We start from the raw sequence: 20,619 nt of genomic DNA, 5'->3' as shown, positions 1-20,619 counted from the left end.
TTGATGAGTCATCGTGCCTCACAGATTACTACAACAACAGTTGCAGGTACAGGTAATGCGATGATCATGACACGAGAGCAATGTTTACTTGTTTTGGAGTTCTTCTTTTGCTTCTTCTCCGATTGAGGGTTAGGTTCCTGGTCAGCAGCCCGGGCTAGCAGCGTGGATGTCATTTGAGCTTTTGTTTGTGTTTCATCCATAGCCGAATGTTGTTCTTATGTATGCTATTTCATGTATTCATGTGACATTTGTAAGCCCTTTGTATGTATCCCCAGATATTACGTAATGGTATGATGTAATGATATCCACAAAAGTGTTTCAATATGCGGCTCTATCCTTGGTGGGACCTTCGAGTTCCTCTCGGATAGGATCACATATTGGGCGTGACAAGTTGGTATTAGAGCCTTGACCGACCATAGGAGCCCCCCTTGATTGTTCGTAGTTGGCCGTTGTTGAGTCTAGATGAAAACTTTTTTGGAGTCTACTTATATCGGAGAGTAGGAATTCTTTTTAGTCCTCAGCCCCCTTCGTCGATCTAGTGAGAAATCTTCATGTCGGTGTTTTGACTTACTCCTCTCCCCCTTCAAATTTTTTTAGGACCATGCAAGCTTCTTTTGATCTTTGTGTTCTCAATCCCCCTTTTCATCCAGGGCACTTATTTTGAGTTGATTCGACCCTCGTCGTCTTTTGAGAGATCAACCCTCGGTTCTTTCTCAACGACATTGTTTCCCTGTCCCAAGTTGTTTTCTTTTCCCCACCTACCCACTCTTTTCAACCCGGAGCCGGAGTCTGTAATCGAGTATCCATACTACTCGTGTGAAGCCTTTGCATTCTTTCCTCAATTATGTCAACTGGTGTTTTTCTCTTCAAGTTATTCATCGGTTCCCCATTATAAATTGCCTTTGTTTTTTCCCACCTCTCGCCCCTTTTATCCCTGAAGTCTGAGCCTCTATTCGAGCATCAATTACATTCTTGCAGAGCCTCTTCAGTCTTTCCTCAATTGTCTCAACCGATGAATTCTCGTCTAGTTCATAATTGTTCGTCTTGTTTTCTTTCCAGTGGGTCCAATTCAAGTTTTTCGTTGTTGATCAGATTCCTTTCCTTGACTCAAGTATTTCCCCTTGCTCGTTCGCCTCTCGCCAGTTTATCCTTTCGGAGTGCTCAAGACATGTCAGAAGATTCGTGTTTGCATTCAATTATTTAGAGATTGTCACCTCATTCAAGTCTTTCAATCGTTTCAGTGCATCATTTCTCTTCTTCAATCGTTTCAACGGTGCTTCTTTCAGTGGGCCCATAACCAAGAGGTTTATTCCCAGGATCTTACTTGGCTCTTCTAATTATTTCAGAGTTATTCTCAAATTCCTTCCAAGTTTGATGTAAGAATGAATTTCATCAGTCAGATTCCTTTCCAAGATCAATTTCAAATTATTTTCATTGTTGGCTCAACCTCTTTGTTTTTCATTCTACTGGAGTATCTCAACAATTTGGTGGTGTTCCTCATCATCATTCTCAACATTTGAAGACCGAAGAAGAGTTTTCCTCCAAATCTTGTCCGTTCTCTCGGAGATTCGTGGTTCTAGCTTCATGTTATCCTCCCAAATTGTTTCCAATCGTACAATTCTATTCTTACCCATCCAGAGTATGTCAGGAGTTATTTTCCGTTTTGTTTCACCGGAGGCCAACATTCTAGAAGAATTCTTCATCCTCATGTTCCAACTATCATTCGTGCTTTTCTAATTCTTCTCGGCGAGGAATTCTCTATCTTCATTCATTTGCAAATTCCCAGGGTGGTTCGTTCATGATTCCTTTTCCTTTGTTATCTTATCAATTCATTCATTCTTTCTAGTCCTACCGATGGTTCAAGAATACCTTCCCAAGTTTTGCGCTATATCTCCCCTTAATCTTTTCCAATGCGAATAAGTTGTATGCAATCCATTGCTTCTCATCAATTTAGTTGGTGGATGATAAGCATAACATAATTCTTATTCTTCTGTCATCAAGTTGATTAATTCCTTCCTTCGGAGATTGTTCGTGATGAATAATCTCTCGGTTCTAAGTTGTTCGTCTGTTCTTTTTTCTAGAGTTCCAAGTTTTCTCGCTTGTCTCTTCATGAAGATCAATCTAAATCAACGCAAGGAGTCATCTTATTGTTTAATCATTCAATTCTATCTCATCATCCTTTTGTTACAGAGTTCTTCACAGTGGTTCATAAGGATTTAATTCATCCTCAAGTGTTCACCAAGATTCTTGTAGGCGAAGCTCATGTATTCTTCTTCTTTCTTCTCGAGGTGCAAATAATTCTCCATGTTCTTTTGAAGTGGAGTTTTGCATTTCTGTTCTTCTTAGCTATTTAGGCATTTGGTTGTGGCATAATATCACCTGATAATTTTGAGATGTTCTCAATAAGTCCACAACAAGATCTTTTTTCATTGTTGAATTCCAACAACTTCGTTCAATCCTCCCTTGCAAGGATGCTTTTCACACTCAATTGTGGTAGAAGATGTCATTTTCTTCTTCATTCTTTTCATTCAAATCTTTCAGTTCTTCCGGAGGCATTGTGTTGTTCCTCTTATCAAGCATCGTCCCGTCTTGTCAAGATCATGTTCTATCATTTCCATGTTCAGCCGGAGTGCTGCCTAAATTCTTTCGTTCTTGTTCCCTTTCTATCTTGTCCTACCCAGAGTGGCCTTTGATTCTCATCATAGTCGTCGTTCCTCTTTGTACCCGAGTGCTCTCGACCTTGTTCATCTTCTCTCTTGCGCTCTTGTTTCACCTCATCCTCTTTCTCTTCCGTCTCTTTCCCAAGATCTTGGCACGAGATCTTCTGTTAGTGGAGGAGAGTTGTAACGCCCCCAGACCGATGCGCCAGGTGTCTTCCAGTCATTCACCGTTGTTGCCATGTCATCCACTTGGATGTTGCATTTTGTCATGTCATCATGTGCATTGCATCCTCATGTTTTCAAAACATGCATCCGGTATTTTTCCCCGTTGTCCATTTCGGCATTCGACACTCTCACATGCACCCATTGCACATCTCAAATCTCATTTCTTGAGCGGGAAAAAACGTTCTCGGAACGGGCCGAGATTTGTCGAGTGGCCTTGGTATATCACCGGTAGGTCGCCTGTCAAATTTTGTTTCATTGGAGGGCGTTTGATGCCCCAACGGTTAACCGCGTTAACCATCAGACCCCTTTCTCTTTGCAGCCCAGCACCCCTTCACAGAAGCCAACTAGCCCATCAAACTCCCCTCCATGTTATTCTCCATTGGATCAAGACCGTGTGGGCAAAAACCGCACCTCAATAGCCCTCTCCTAGCTCCCTATGCCTATATAAACAACCCCGATCGTCCAAATCTCGATTAAAAACCCTAGCCCCCTCCTCCTTGCGCCGCCGGATATGCCCGCCCGCCGCTGGACGCGTCCACCACCACTAGCCACGTCGCCCGGGCCAATCAGAGGCAGCCACATCAGCCTCCGTCGCCTCCAGTACCAACCCCGCGCGCCTCGGCCTCGCTGGCGCAGCCGCCCACCGTCACCGGAATTGCCGCCTCCTGGCCGCCCGCGCCTCCAGCCGTCCACCGCACACTGCGCCGCCGCTCGCCGCCTCCCCGCGCCGCCCACCACCGTCGTCACGCAGATTTGTCGGCGCCCATGCGTGCCGCACCAACCCCTGCCTTCGGCCAGCTCCGTCGCGCGCCGCCCCGCCTATAGCCGCCGCCCTCCGCGCGCAGTACGGCGCCGCCCCTAGCTGTCGGCCTGCCTCCAGCCAGATCCGGGCAAGCGCGCCCGGATCCGCCTCGCCCTGGCGTCCTCCGCCCATCCCCGCCACCTCGTCGAGCTCGCCGGCGTGCAACTCCGTCCATGGTCTTCTCCAGCCCGCGCCCGAATCTCATCGTCCCTGGATCTCGTCATCCACCGAACCAACGGCGGGCTCGTCCCGCACCGCGTCATCCACTTCTTCCCGAGGTGGTTGTTTTTCTCGAAGTCCCTGAAAAATCATATCATATATGCATCTTGTGATCATCATAACTTTGTGCATATTGCTCTATTTTGCGTGTATGATACATCAATATGTTCATCACTGAATGATCTAGATGTTGGTCTAGTTTGCATGCATGTTAATGTCCATCTTGATGCCTTAGTCCTCGTTGCAAAAGTGCTAATTGATATAACCTACTGAAGATTGCTATAACTTACTGATTTGTCTTTTTATAGCATTTAGTGTGATTATATTTTGAGCATCATAGATAGAACTAATCATAAACTCACAATTCATTGGATCCGAACAAACATACCGTAAAAATTCATTACATCAAATAGATCTCCAAGAACATCATGGAGAACATTGTATTGAAGATCAAAGAGAGAGAGAGAGGAAGACATCTAGCTACTACCTATGAACCCGTAGGTTTGTGGTAAACTACTCACGCATCATCAGAGGATCACCAATGAGGATTATGAACCCCTCCGTGATCATTTCCCCCTCCGGCAAGGTGCCGGAATAAGGCTCTAGATTGGATCTCATGGTTCTAGAACTTGTGGCGGCTGGAATTGTTTTTCGTTAACTCCTCTAGGTTTTTGGAATATCTGGGTGTTTCTAGAGCTGAGAGCCGGTGGAAAAGATCACCTTTGGCCCCACAAGGCACTAGGGCATGCCTGGGGCCTCTGGTGTGCCATGGATTCTTGTGGGGCCCACGGGCCTCCACTAGTACACCTCCTGGGCTCACTTGATCTCTTCTGGGCAGAAAAATGTCTCCAAAAAGTTTTGCTTCATTTGGACTTCATTTGATATGGATATTCTGCAAAGTAAAAAACCAGCAAAAAACAACAACTGGCATTGGGCACTATGTCGATAGGTTAGTCCCAAAAAATGATATAAAGTTTCTATATAATGAATGTAAAACATCCAAGATTGATAATATAACAACATGGAACAATAAAAAATTATAGATACATTGGAGACGTATCAGCATCCCAAGCTTAACTCCTGCTCTTCCTCGAGTAGGTAAATGATAAAAACAGAATTTTTGATGTAGAATGCTACCTAACATGTTCATCGCATATTCTTTTTCTTTGGTAGCATGGACATTTGGACTTTTAGATGACTCAAATCAATAGTCTATAATAGACATGAGGACATCAATAATCAAGCATATCAACAAGCAACCATCACTTTCAAAATATCAACACTAAAGAAAGCTATCCCTAGCCCATCATGCTCAATCATTGATCCATTCATGAAACACACTCGAATATTAGCTACATCCAATGCACAAGTATGATCATAGTGCTCCCTAGTTGGTGCTTTACAAGAGAAGATGGAGAATCAAATAAAAATAAAAATTGCATAAAGTAAATAGATAGGTCCTTCGCAGATGGAACCCGAGATTTGTAGAGGTGCGAGAGCTCAATGCTTAAAAATAAAAATTGCATAAAGTAAATAGATAGGCCTTAACAACACTTTCCAAGGAATTCATTATTTGACAACATAATTTTTTTTCATTTCGGGACTAGGCATCCCTATTACCTTTCCGCACTCTCATGCAATGACAAATAAATAAACACTCATCTTCAGAATAATGCATCTAACATAGAAAAATATTGGCCACCCCCTGCCACTTCATGAGCTGTGCGGGCTCAAAAAAAGGAAATTCATTTTGAAAATTAGAGTTGGCGCATACAAATTTACTTGGAACGGCATGGAAATACCGCATATAGGTAGGTGCGATGGACTCATTGGCACAACTTGGTTGAAGGAGTTTGGATGCACAAGTAGTATTCCCACTTAGTACAGGGAATGCTAGCAAATAGATTGAGAAGCAACCAACCAAAAAACAAAAACAATCATAAATGAGCATTAAACATAACTAACACTGAATAATGCACCATAAGTAGGATGTAACTTCATTGCATAAGTATTGACTTTCGTGCTTGCATAGGGAATCACAAACCTTAACACCAGTATTCTTACTAAAGCATAATTACTCACCAACATAACTCACATATTACTATCTCCATATCTCAAAACTATTGAAAGGAATCAAGTTTATTTTGTCCAATAATCTTTCATGAAAGTTTTTATTACATCCTTCTTGTATATCTATCACTTTGGAACTAGTTTCATATATTACCATTTCTTATTACAAGCTCTCAAACAAATTTAAGTGAAGAACATGAGCATAAGAATTTAATCTCTCAAAATGAAATAAGTGAAGGATGAGAGAATTTCTTTAAAAATTTACTAACTATAAAATTGATCTAAGTGAAGAATGAGAGTATTTCTTTCGAAAATTAAAGCACCACCATGCTAAAACAGACATAAGTGAAGCAATAGAGCAATTCCATAGATCAAAATTTTTATGTGAAGCACATAGAGCAATTCTACCAAATCATAGCATCATTATTGCTCTCTCAAATAGGTGTGTCACGCAAGGATAATTGTGATAAACTAAAAATCAGAACAAGAAAAGACCCATATAATACAAGACGCTCCAAGCAAAACTCATGACATGTGACGAATTAAAATATAACTCCAACTAAAATTATCGATGGTTGTTAGAAGAAAGAGGGGATGTCTTATGGGGCATCCCAAGCTTAGTTGCTTGGTTCTCCTTGAATATTAACTTGGGGTGCCATGGGCATCCCAAAGCTTAGGCTCTTTTCACTCCTTATTCCTTCATCCATCGCGATCTCACCCAAAACTTGAAAACTTCAATCACACAAAACTTAACAAAACCTTCGTGAGATCTGTTAGTATAATAAAACAAATCACCACTCTAAGCACTATTGCAAACCCATTCATGTTCTATTATTGCATTATACCTATTGTCTTCTAACTTTACCATGGCTTATACCCTCCAATACAATCCATAGATTCATCAAAATAAGCACACAATGCAACGAAAATAGAATCTGTCAAAAACATAACAGTCTATAGTAATATGAACTCTAACCATAGTTCTATAACTCCAAAAATTCCGAAACGTTAGGACAACGTAGGAAATTTTTATATCAATCTTGTGTAAAAAAATCAGAAGTTTTTGTCGCTGCAGCAGAGCACATCAATTCTGCTACCGGACGTAAAAGTTTCTGTTTTCCAACAAGATAAAATCAACTATCACCCAACATGATCCTAAAGGCTTTAATTGGCACGAACACTAATTAAAACATAAAAAGCACAATCATAACAGAAGTATAATTGCATATTTATTGAAAAACAGAAAATATAACTATTGGGTTGAACAATATAAGCAAGACCAATAATTTCATCTTTACTAGGCAATTCTTTATCACGAGGTTGTCTACGGAATTTGGACAAATTAAACTCATGAGACACATCACCAAAGTTAACACTGACTATTTCTTTCTCACAATCTATCTTAGCATTAACAATATTCAAGAAAGGTCTACAAATATAATGGGACAAAAATCATCTCGCGGGGAACCCAAAACTAGAAAATTAGTAGGGTATTTTATTTTCCCACACAAGACTTCAACACCTCTAACAATCCCAAGTGGTGTGACAATATCTCTATTAGCAAGCTTAATAGTAACATCAATATCTCCTATTTCAGCAGGTGCAATATCCTTCATAATTTCTTGATATAAAGTAAAAGCGATTGCACTCACACTAGCACCTAAATCACATAAGCTAGGATAACAATGATCTCCTATTTTAACAGACACAACAGGCATGCCAACAACAAGTCTATGTTTATCTTTTTCGTCGGGTTTAGCAATCATAGCAGCTTCATCACAGAAGTAAATAACGTGCCCATCAATATTTTCACCCAAGAGATCTTTAACCATATCAACACTAGGTTCAACTTTAGTTTGTTCAGATGGTGTAGGTGTTCATGTATAACTCTTCTGAACCATAGTCTAAGTTTTAGCATGCTCTTTTATCCTAATAGGAAAAGGTGGTTTCTCAACATAAGCAGTAGGAATAACTGGATCAACACCATAAATAATGGTTTCCTCTTGAGCTTTAATGGGTTCTACTACTTTCACTTCAATGGGAGGATGAAATTTAAACCACTTCTCCTTAGGGAGATCAACATGAGTAGCAAATGATTCACAAAAAGAAGCAACTATCTCAGAGTCAAGTCCAGATTTAGTGCTAAATTCAAGTCCATATTTAATTGAATATTTAGTGCTAAAGTTTATACCTGACTCCTTAACTTCATCGATATTCCAATCTTGGGAGCTGTGTTTAATTATTTCCAAAAGATCACATTTGAGTTCAATAGTCCTGTTCATAAAACAACCAATACAAGAAGTATCGAGCATGGATTGATCATTACGAGAAAGCCGAGCATAAAAATTCTGTATAATAATTTCTCTTGAGAGCTCATGATTGGGGCATGAATATAACATTGACTTAAGCCTCCACCAAGCTTGAGCGATACTTTCCCCTTCACAAGGCCAAAAATTATATAAATAATTCCAATCACTATGAACCATATGCATAGGATAAAAATCTGATGAAATTCCATTTTCAATCGGTTGTAATTCCAAGCTCCAATATCATCGCATAGCCTATACCATGTCAATGCTTCTCCCTTAAAAGATAAAGGGAAGACCTTCTTCTTGACTTCATCCTCGGATAAACCTGCAAGCTTAAATAATCTGCAAACTTGATCCACATATATTAGATACATATCAGGATGTAGTGTTCCATCTCCTACATAAGGATTAGCGAGCAGTTTCTCTATCATACCCGAAGGAATTTCATAATAAATATTTTCATTAGGTGCAGTAGGGTGACAAGAAACTCTTTTCTCTTCCGGTTGAGATGAAGATACCCCGAACTAGCCCCTCAAAGGATGATTTTCCATAGTGATAAGTGACAATAAATTTCAGCACGTATTATAAATGTTTCCTTACAAAATTCCACTTACCAAAGCACTTTACTCCTCAGCAACGGTGCAAAAAAAGAATGTTGATGACCCACAAGTATAGGCAATCAATCATAGTCCTTTCAATAAGTAAGAGTGTCGAACCCAATGAGGAGCATAAGGAAATGACAAGTGGTTTTCAGCAAGGTATTTTCTGCAGGCACCGAAATTATCGATAACAGATAGTTTTGTGATAAGATAATTCATAATGGGTAACAAGTAACAAGTGTAGAAAAGGTGCGGAAAGGTGACCCAATCCTTTTTATAGAAAAGGATAAGCCTGGAAAGACTCTTATATAAAGCAAAGCGCTCCTAACGACACATGGGAATTACTATGAAGTTAGTTTTCATCATGCTCATATGATTCACGTTCGTTACTTTGATAATTTGATATGTGGTTGGACTAGTGTTGGGTGTTGTCCTTACTTGGACAAGCCTCCCACTTATGATTAACCACTCTCACAAGCATCCGCAACTACGAAAGAAGAATTAAGATAAATCTAACCATAGCATGAAACATTTGGATCGAAATCAGCCCCTTACGAATCAACACATAAACTAGGGTTTAAGCTGATGTCACTCTAGCAACCCATCATCTACTTATTACTTCCCAATGCCTTCCCCTAGGCCCAAATCATGTTGAAGTGTCATGTAGTCGACATTCACATAACACCACTAGAGGAAAGACAACATACATCTCATCAAAATATCGAATGAATACCAAATTAGAGGGGTATGAACATATCCTCAGGAACAAACGTAACTACTCACAAAGCATGTTCATGTTCAAGATTAGAGGGGTATTCAATATCACCAAGGATCTGAACATATCATCTTCCACCAAAAACCCAACTAGCATCAACTACGAAGAGTAATCAGCACTACTAGCAACCCGTAGGTACCAATCTGAGTTTTTGGGACAAAGATTGAATACAAGAGATGAACTAGGGTTTTAGAGGAGATGGTGCTATTGAAGGTGTTGATGAAGATTGACCTCCCTCGATGAGAGGATCGTTGGTGAAGACGATGGCTTTGATTTCCCCCTCCCGGAGGGAAGTTTCCCTAGCAGAATAGCTCCGCCGGAGCCCTAGATTGCTTCTGCCCAAGTTCCGCCTCGAGACGGCGGCGCTTCATCCTAAAAGCTCTCCTCTGATTTTTTTTATAGGTCAAAAGCCTCCATATAGCAGAAGATGAGCAACAGACGAGCCCTGGTGGTAGGGCGCGCCCCTTGGGGGCCCACAAGCCCTGGGGGGTAGGGCGCGCCCCCTGATACGTCTCCAACATATCTATAATTTTTTATTGTTCCATGTTGTTATATTATCATTCTTGGATGTTTTGTAATTATTTTATCGTCATTGTGTATCACTTTTTGGTACTAACCTATTGACATAGTGCCAAGTGCCAGTTGTTGTTTTTTGCATGTTTTTTACATCACATGTAATCAATATCAAATGGAGTCCAAACGCAGCAAAACTTTTTGTGGATTTTTTGGACCAGAAGACAACCAATGGGCCGAAGAAGCACCTGTGGGCTGCTTCGAGGGGAGCACAACCCACCAGGGCGCGCTTGGAGGCCCAAACGCGCCCTTGTGGGCTGTGCCCACCTTGGGTGCCTCCCGGACTGCCTCTTCCTTCTATAAATACCCCAATATTCTAGAAACCCTAGGGGAGTCGACGAAAATCAATTCCATCCGCCGCAGAGTCTAGAACCACCAGATCCAATCTAGGCACCATGGCGAAGGGGTTCACCACTTCCATTGGCGCCTCTCCGATGATGCGTGGGTAGTTCTTTGTAGACCTTCGGGTCCGTAGTTAGTAGCTATATGGCTTCCTCTCTCTCGTTTTATTTTTCATACAATGGTCTCTAGGAGATCCAGATGATGTAACTTTTTTGAGGTGTGTTTGTTGGGATCCGATGAACTTTGAGTTTATGATCAGATCTAGCTCTTTTTAACCATGAAAGTTATTTGAGTTTCTTTGATCTCTTACATGCATGATTTCTTATAACCTCGTATTTCTTCTCTGATATTTGGGTTTTGTTTGGCCAACTTGATCTATTTATCTTGCAATGGGTTCTTTGTAGTGGGTTCGATCTTACGGTGCTTGATCATAGTGACGAAAGGGGAACCGACATGTATGTATCGTTGCTACTAAGGATAAAACGATGGGGTCTATTTCTACATAAATAGATCTTGTCTACATCATGTCATCATTCTTATTGCATTACTCCGTTTCTCCATGAACTTAATACACTAGATGCATGCTGCATAGCGGTTGATGTGTGGAGTAATAGTAGTAGATGCAGGCAGGAGTCGGTCTACTAATCTTGGACGTGATGCCTATATAATGATCATTTCCTTGATATTGTCATGATTATTTGAAGTTCTATTAATTGCCCAACAATAATTCGTTTACCCACCGTTTGCTATTTTTCTCGAGAGAAGCCACTAGTGAAACCTACGGCCCCGGGTCTCTTTCTCATATTATTTGCCTTTGAGATCTATTTTATTTGCCTTTTTTCAGATCTATTAAACCAAAAATACAAAAATACCTTGCTGCAAATTAATTTATTTCGCGTTCGATCTATCAATCTACTACAATTTATTCACATCCGTTTGCCAATTTCTAGCGTCGTTACCTGAAAGGGATTGACAACCCCTTTAATACGTCGGGTTGCGAGTATTTGTTATTTGTGTGCTGGTGCCTTTTACATATTGTTGCTTGATTCTCCTACTGGTTCGATAACCTTGATTTCATCACTGAGGGAAATACCTACCATCTCTGTGCTGCATCATCCCTTCCTCGTTGGTGAAATACCGACGTAGGTTCGAGCCGCATCAAAAGGAATTTCTGGCGCCGTTGCCAGGGATGATCATTTACATATACCAGGTTCCTAATCACAAATCTCATCTCCTCGCAATTTACATTATTTGCCATTTGCCTTTTGTTTTCCTCTCCCCCACTTCACAAAAAATTGCCGCTTTATTCACCCTCTTTTTTTGCTGTTTTCTCATTGGATCTATCATTTGCTTGCAACCATGAGTGATTTCGATATGGCACCAACATATGATTGCCTAACTCCTAATATTGGACATACAAGCAGTCTGGATGCTAAAACTTTTATCTTGGGGCATGGGAACGTTATGGGAAAGGAACGTATCCAAGCATTTTTCAATTGTGTGGGAAATATAAGTCTTGATGATGCTCCTATACTTAGAACTACTAGATCTTATGTGGATGCTATTTCAGCACTAGTTCTAAAACTTGAAAGTAAATTTATCCATACCCATCCTACTTTGCGAAGATTGTTTTTTGAGCTCCCCATTATAAAGAATCCTAAGGCTAAAAAGATGGACACTCTCGTTCTTATGAATGAGTTTGACTACATAATACGTAAAGCTAGGGAAATCTTTGATTTTTATGGTATGAATCGTGAAAAGCCCGTGATAGATGAAATTATTTACAATAGTGATTATGCATTAAGAAATTTGCTTGGCGATAATAAAATCTTTTATGAGAATCTTAAAAAGGAAGTCCCCATTCTAAATGTAATTCAGCAAGTTTTTAATAATGTTAATCAACATTACTATTGGATTATTGCCGGAAATCAACGCGGTTATGATAATGGGAAACTTAATAGTGCTAAAGTTTCTATGGATAATATGTTTTATGTTGTTCTTACAAAACCCCATGATGAAAACACCTCTAACAAAATTAAGAAGAAAAATGACTAAACTTAGATCATTGCTTTATGCCTAGCTAAGGGCGCGAAACAATAGCGCTTGTAGGGAGGTAACCCAATGAATTAAATTTATTTTTGCTTTTTGCTTTCTGTTCTTGAGTGTTAGCACAATTATGCTACTGTTATGATTGTGTTTTTCGTGTTTTAATTAGTGTTTGTGCCAAGTAAAGCCTTTATGATCTTCTTGGGTGATAGTTGTTTGATCTTGCTGAAAAATAGAAACTTTTGTGCTCACAAAAACAATTCTAATTTCTAACTAGAGAGCGGTAAAATACCAATTCTTTTTGCAGAAGATTAATATAAAAATTGCCCAAGTTGTTCTAATGTTTCAGAGTTTTTGGAGTTACAGAAGTGTTCAAAATATCCAGATTGCTACAGACTATTCTGTTTTTGATAGATTCTATTTTCTTTGCGTTATGTGCTTGTTTTGGTGATTCTATGGTTTTCTTTGATGAGATTTTGCCATAGAAAAGTTGGAAAATAGTAGATATAATGCAAGAACAAAAAATTAATTGGTTTTCTACAACACTTATAGTAGTGATTTTCTTTCTTATACTAACGGATCTCACGAAGGTTTTGTTGAGTTTTGTGTGATTGAAGTTTTCAAGTTTTGGGTTATCTTACAATGGATGTGAAGGAATAAGGAGTAAGAAGAGCCTAAGCTTGGGGATGCCTCGGCATCCCAAGCTATTATCCAAAGAGAGCAAGCAACTAAGCTTGGGGATGCCCCGAGTGGCATCCCCTCTTTCTTCTAACGACCATCGGTATTTTACTCGAAGCTATATTTTTATTCATCACATACTACGTGTTTTGCTTTGATCGTCTTGTATGATGTGAGTCTTTGATTGTTTATTTTATTTTTTTAGTCTTGAGCCCTTACTGGACACACCTATTTGAGAGAGCCAAAATTATGCCATGACTTGTTAGAATTGCTCTCTATGCTTCACTTTAATTTTTATGAGCTATGGATTTGCTCTAGTGCTTCACTTATATCTTTTTTGAGCACGGCGTGCTTCAGTATTTTTGAGGAAATGCTCTCTTGCTTCAATTAGATTTATTTGAGAGTTAGTAAAATTTTCAAGAAATTCTCTCTTGCTTCACTTAAATTAATTTGAGAGAAAGAAATGTTATGCTCATGATCTTCACTTATATTTGTTTGAGCTTATGAAAAGCAACACATAAAACTTAGTTCCAAAGTGATAGATATCCAAGAAGGATATAATAAAAACTTTCATGAAGATCATTGAACAAAATAAACTTGATTCTTAGTAATAATTTATGAGATATGATGATGTGATATGTGAGTCGTCTTGATGAATAATTATGCTTTAGTAAGAATATTGGTGTTAAGGTTTGTGATTGCCTATGCAAGCACAAAAGTCAATAGTCATGCAATGAAATTATATCCTACTTGTGGTGCATTACTCGATGTTAATTATGTTTAATGCTCGCTTATGAGATTATTCTTTTCTTGGTTGGTCGCTTCTCAATTTTTTGCTCGCGTTCATTTTGCACTAAGTATGATCACTACTTATGCATCCAAAATATCTTAAACCAGTTTTGCCACACGAGTCCACTATAGCTACCTATGTGCGGTATTATTTTGCCGTTCTAAGCAAATCTGTATGTGCCATATCAAATATTAAAAATAAATTTCGGTTTTGTGTGCTCATACCGCTCGCGAGGCGGTGATGGGTGGCTAATATATTCCATGCTAGATGTGTTATTCTCATGATGAGTGTTTATTCTTGTCATTGCACGACAGTAAGGCAAAGGTATTAGGGACGCCCAGCCCCGAAATGAAAAATGAATTTACTTTATGTTGTCAAATAATAAATTCCTTGGAAAGTATTGGAATGGAAGGTGTGACGCCCCCGATTCAATCGTACACTAATCATACACGCAAATGTGTATGATCAAGATCAAGGACTCACGGGAAGATCTCACAACACAACTCTAGACACAAATTAAAATAATACAAGCTTTATATTACAAGACAGGGGCGTCGAGGGCTCGAATACATAAGCTCGAGAACACAAGAGTCAGCGGAAGCAACAATATATGAGTACAAACATAAGTTAAACAAGTTTGCCTTAAGAAGGCTAGTACAAAAGTAACATTGATGGAAAAGGAAAGGCCTCCTACCTAGGAGCCTCCTAACTACTCCTGGTCGTCGGCGGCCTCCACGTAGTAGTAGGCACCCTCGGTGTAGTAGTAGTAGTCGTCGGTGGGGGCAGCGGTCTCAGGGGCTCCGTCATCTAGTTGCATCAAACGGATATGGGGGGAAAAGAAAGCAAAGCAAACGTGAGTACTCATCTGAAGTACTCAACAAGCAAGGGTCTACGCTACGTATGCAACATTATCAAAGGAAGGTTGTATATGTGGACTGGGCTGTAGAAATTCCTGAATAGAGGAGAGTGCCTAGCCTATCGAAGACTAGCATCTTCAAGCTACTCCAAGCATGTTGCAGCATCAGAAGAGATAAGAGTGGCATATTATAATATTAGTAAGTATGTTGTAAAATCGCCCAGAGATCACTTCCTCGACTCCCTGCGAGAAAACAATCCCGAAGCCATCATTTCCATTACATGCCTCAACACCAAGTTCTAGAGTGTCCGTTACCATAGGATAGGCTATTGATAGATGTTTTATTCCCTAGAATGGTGCACCAACTTACCCACCACGCTCGATTAACTCCGGCCAGACACACTTTCCTAGGTCATGCCCGGCCTCGGCCAAATGATATGCCGCAACCCGACCTAGGCTTAATAGAGAGGTCAGCACGATGGACTAAACCTATGCCCCCAGGGGTCTTGGGCCATCGCCCCGGGAACTCCTGCATGTTGCGTGGGCGGCCGGTGAGCAGACCTAGCCTCCCTTATACAAGGCGAGGCGTTCCAGTCCAACCTGGCGCGCGCCGCTCAGTCGCATGACATCTATTAAGCTTCGGCTGATGCATACGACGCAGAACGCCCATACTATGCCCATGTGATGGTTAGTGCTATCAGGCCAGAGGCCCCTCGGATCAAATATTGAAATCGTAGTGGATTAGGAGCACACTGTAACAAGCAGAGACTCACAAAAGATGTGACACCATCGCCTCGTCTCGAGGACTTGCGGCAAGGGCTAAGAATGCCTAGCCACGCCTCATAATTATCTCATGGGCACCCTCCAGGTGAACCCGACTCCTCATCACTCGCAAATATGCTCGTGCGGGTACCCCTCAGGGCCGACCCGTCTTTAGTAACATGGTTAAGTGTAAAGTCATAGAACCATAGTAACCGTGTGTCTAACACCAAGGGGGAAAGCTGGATAATCACTCTCGACAGATTCCCACTCGATGTAACCATCAAGGTGGACTTGGAGGAATCACCATCGTTGGTCCACACTTGAGGGGTTGTGCGACAGAGTCATTATCGGGTGTGGTCTAGGAGGAATCACCCTCGATGATGACGACCAAATAGCTACACTACAGGGTTAACATCAGAAGTGCAGATGAGGTATCACCCTCGACACTCGATAGTAACTCTGCAGAGTCATACAACTAGGGGGGTGATGTGCGGTGTCGGGGCCTGGACGTCGATCACGTTGATCGAGTCATCGAACAAAAAGCGGGGGAAACTGGGACAAGGTGGGGATCACTGATGGATCTCTAACCAACCTATACTAAGCAGTTTAGAATAAGCAGGTAGTTATGAAAGCAGGTAACAAAAAACAGGCTATGCATCACAATAGGATCACACAGAAACAGTAGCAGTTCTAATGCATGCATGAGAGGGAATGAAATGCGCGATATCGGAATGCTCACGGGGGGTTTTCTTGCCTGGAAGCTCTGTAGATAGATATGGTCCCTCGACGGTGGAATAGTCGATCATTGGTTCAACCGCGGTCTCAGGGTCTACCGGAAAGAAGTAAAGGAGGAGGAACATAATAAATAATAGAGTAAACAATGCATCATGAAGCAAGGCAAGCAAAACACTGTGCTGGGGGCAAACTAACGTAGTGCTACATGTTGCAGACGAAGCGGGAGTTTAACTAGAACGTTCTTCCGGTTTCGGACATCTGTCAGATAGATGAACCGGAGGGGAAGGTTCGATGTTTGCAGTGCTAGAGGCATCTGACAGGTATGTGGATAGCGTATTCGGCTTCGTCTCATTTTTGTGATCAACTTTCATGTAGAAAACTTTTTCATCCGTGCTACGGTTTATTTTCTATGATTTTCTAAAGTTTTTAAATGATTTCCTAATTTTCTTATTTATTTTAATTTTGAAATTCGCCAGTTAAAAGCTGGGTGCACCTGGTGCAGTGCACCCACAGTGCGCCACTGAGGCTGGCAGGTGGGGTCGGAAGGCCTAGTTGACCCAGTCAACAAAGGCTGATCAACAGGGTGAATAGTGCATGCGGGTCCCACGCGTCAGCATCTTAATAAATTCCAAAATGATTTATTTGATTTAATTAGGTGGGACCCATAGGTCATTCAAACATAACACTAGTTAAGAAATTTTCTAACCTAACTAAATTAAACAGGGCTGGGGCCCATCTGGCAGTGGGCCAGGCTACCTTTGTGTGGCTGTGCTTATGCACGAGCACACACAGGAAGGCATCGGCGGCCACGGCACTAGCCAAATGCTGGCGCCCGAGTGGGCGCGACCAGGCGGGTGCGCGAGCGGGAGGGCGTAGCCAGCACCGACAAGCGGCGGAGCCGTACCGGCATGAACGGCAGTGGGTCCTGCCGGATGCGGGCGCGGTGTGGTCGGCACGCCCAGGGGGGTTATGCAGCATCGGGCTCGGGCAGCATGGGGGAGCAGCAGGGAGAGCTGCGGCTGGAGGCGGGCACAGCGACGACCGAAGCCAGCAGGCCAGCGCTATGCAGCAGCAGGGGCGGCAGCCGAAGGCAGGTGACGCCGACGAACGCGAGCGCGAGCGGCGTTGGCGCGGTGAAGCGGACAACGGCGAGCAGGAGGGGAGGGTGGCGCGGTCTCGGGTAGGACTGGATCGCACGGGGTACGGGGCGGGGCGGCCAGCAGCAGCGAGCAGCAAGCGCGACGGCTACGATAGAAGGTGGCGGCGGCAGCAGTCAATGGGAGCACACAGCAGCGCATACATAACATGGGCAGGAGCATCAAGCAGCAGTAGGTGGCAGCATAGAGCAGTAGCAGTAGCGATAGGACCACGAGCGACTGCGGGGAAGCGCCTAGGCACGGCCGGGGAGCAGCGCTCACGGCCAGGCCGTGGCCATACGCGAGGCAGGGCGCGCGGGACGCGGACGTGACCGGGTGGAGCTGCAGCCATGGCGACCATGGAAGACTACGGGAGCAAGGGGAAAGCAAGGGAATCAGTAGAGGGGCTCACTGTGGTCCAGATGAGCAGGCCAGCAAGGTCGGGCGTGGAGAAGAGCAGCAGAATCGGGCGAGGAGTGCGTTGGCCGTGGAGGAAGAAGAAGGTATGGGGGGGGGACGTTGAGGCGGCTCCCCAGCTTGATCCAGAGGCGATGAAGACGAAGAAGTCCATGCCAGAGCTGCTGGACACCATGGCGAGGCGCGGGGACGACGGTGGCCACGGGATCGAGCGGTGCACCACGACGGCGGTGTCGGGCGGGATATAGTGGGAAAGAACGAGTGAGGGAGAGGGAGTGAGTGGGTGCTAGGGTTTCGTAGAGGGGCGCGAGGAAGGCCTTGTAGGCGCCGAGGAGTCGAGGGACCGCCGCCACACAGCCCACGGCGCGGCTATGGTGTGCTGATGGCTGCCATGACCATGCCTCCCAGTGTAGTGAGGTAGGGGATGATTTCCCTTGTTGGGCTTGGCCTGCCTGTACACTTGAGGTCCAGTCCAACTGTAGATAGGTTTTATTTTCCTATTTTCTTTCTTTCTTTGTTGTTTAGTAATTTTTATCAATATCAAATAAATTTTGTTAAAGCTAGTATGCAACGCACAATTATTAGGCAAGGTTTTGAAGCAGCAACCAAGGTTTCATTTTATTCAAAAATATTTGAATAGTTATTTATTTTGAAAAGGATAAGGAAAATATAGTTGGTCCACCAAAATTGTCGCTAGGGGCCATTTGGGAATACATTAGATGTGGGTTTCTTCATGAAATTTACTTGGGTATTATTTAGAATATAACTAACATTTTTGTTTAACAATTTGGAGAAATGTTTTCTGACTTGCATTTTAAATTTGGATTTGACTTAGGTTTTAACCAAGAGAGATTAACTTTAGCAAAATGGAATGACGTGGCATCACTAGTCAGGGATCACTGTAGCATGACACTGGGTGTGTTACAGAAGGCACCCGTGGATACAGTTAGCCATGGAAAGTGAAAGTATGGTGGAAAAAGGAATAAACTTTAATTTCTATTTGGTAACCGCCTATGATATATCGAGCATGGAAAATGTTGGGAACTCTAAGTCATTTTCGTTGGTGGGAAAAGTATGTCTCTCTAAATGTTTTTGTCTCTCAATTTTGGCTTTGAGCTTTAGCATCTCTACAAATCCCTACCCCTCTCTGCAAAGGGCCTTTCTTTTACTTTATGGAGTTTTTATTTTTGAATTTTAGTATCCATCTTCTCTTATAAAAGCACCAACTAGGAGGCACTATGATCATACTTGAGAATTGGGTGTAGTTAATATGAGAGTGTGTTTCATGAATGGATCAATGATTGAGCACAAGCATGAAAGGATGATATGAGCAAAATAGCATCAATAGCATGAGGCACATGATAAACATGGCAATAGCAACAAGGATCTCCACCAAGCATGCAAATACACATAGGAGTAGCATAATTCTGAATCATGGGTAGATGCAAGCAAGGGTCACAAATGCATGGCAAAGGCATAGAAGCAAGCATTGCATGCAAAGTGAACACGGTAAAATGAGCATGAAGTGACAAGCGGTATATAGCCCATAGCCGTGTGAGAGCCAAGTGAGAGAGATGCGCGTAGTCGTTGCACGAAAGGAACGGTGGTAAGGATAGTTCACGGGATCCCAAGTCATCTTTTCTCTCAAGAGCTCGTTTTGTCAACTCTTGGAATTGAGAGGTTGATGAGTATACGTGAGTACCTACACAAAACAAAGACAAAGGGAAAATTGTGTGTGCGTGGTAGATGTACACATCATCCATCATGATGCGCACGTGCTTGTGTTGGTTAGCACAAAATAGCCAATGCTCAAATAAATGACATGCGTGATATAGAAATATGTCATCCATCATGATCGGTTTGTTGTTATGTATAGCATAATGGAGACTCAAATTGTGCAATGCATCATGATATATATATATAGAGCATTGTTATTCATGGAATGCATATGGTGCAAGCAATTATGAGAATCATGCAAAGTATGGAATGCATCAAAATCTCCTAATATGTATGAGGAAACTATAGGGGTCTCCTCATGAGCATTAATGGAAACATCACATGGAGAATATTGACAACATTCAAAACAATGCATATTTGGAGCAACATGATCATGGCATGACATAGTAGATAAATTGTGCAATGCATCATGATATATAAGGAAGCATGGCAATATCATCACATGAAAAACAAAAGCCAATGACCATCATCTCGTCATCTATGCCATAAGTGCAAATGGGATTGATATTAATGAGGCATGCATAGTTACTATGTTGAGATTGAAATGATGCAATATGGGATATCTCACTCATAGCATATGACAAGGTTAATGGATTGTCAAACATGATGTGACCAAAAGAATTTTCACATGATATCCTATGGAGCATAGCATCACAACTAGGAAACTCAACATGCTCATCATCATACTTATCATAAATAGGTAAGTCATGACATGAAGAAGTCGCACTAGCATGAAGCATGGGTATAGGTGTGTCAACATCATGCAAGCAATCATTCATAGGTGAGGTGTCGAAGACCAAGTCGTGGTCATCTTCATCTTGATGGAACCATGTGGGGGTGCATCATTGTCCACCATGGCCATCATCATCTCCATTGGAGGTATGGGCT

This window comes from Triticum aestivum, chromosome 1A (assembly GCF_018294505.1).
Source record: "Triticum aestivum cultivar Chinese Spring chromosome 1A, IWGSC CS RefSeq v2.1, whole genome shotgun sequence".
Taxonomy (NCBI): Eukaryota; Viridiplantae; Streptophyta; class Magnoliopsida; order Poales; family Poaceae; genus Triticum; species Triticum aestivum.
The sequence above is the reverse complement of the archived record's forward strand: the minus strand, read 5'-3'. Positions refer to the sequence as shown.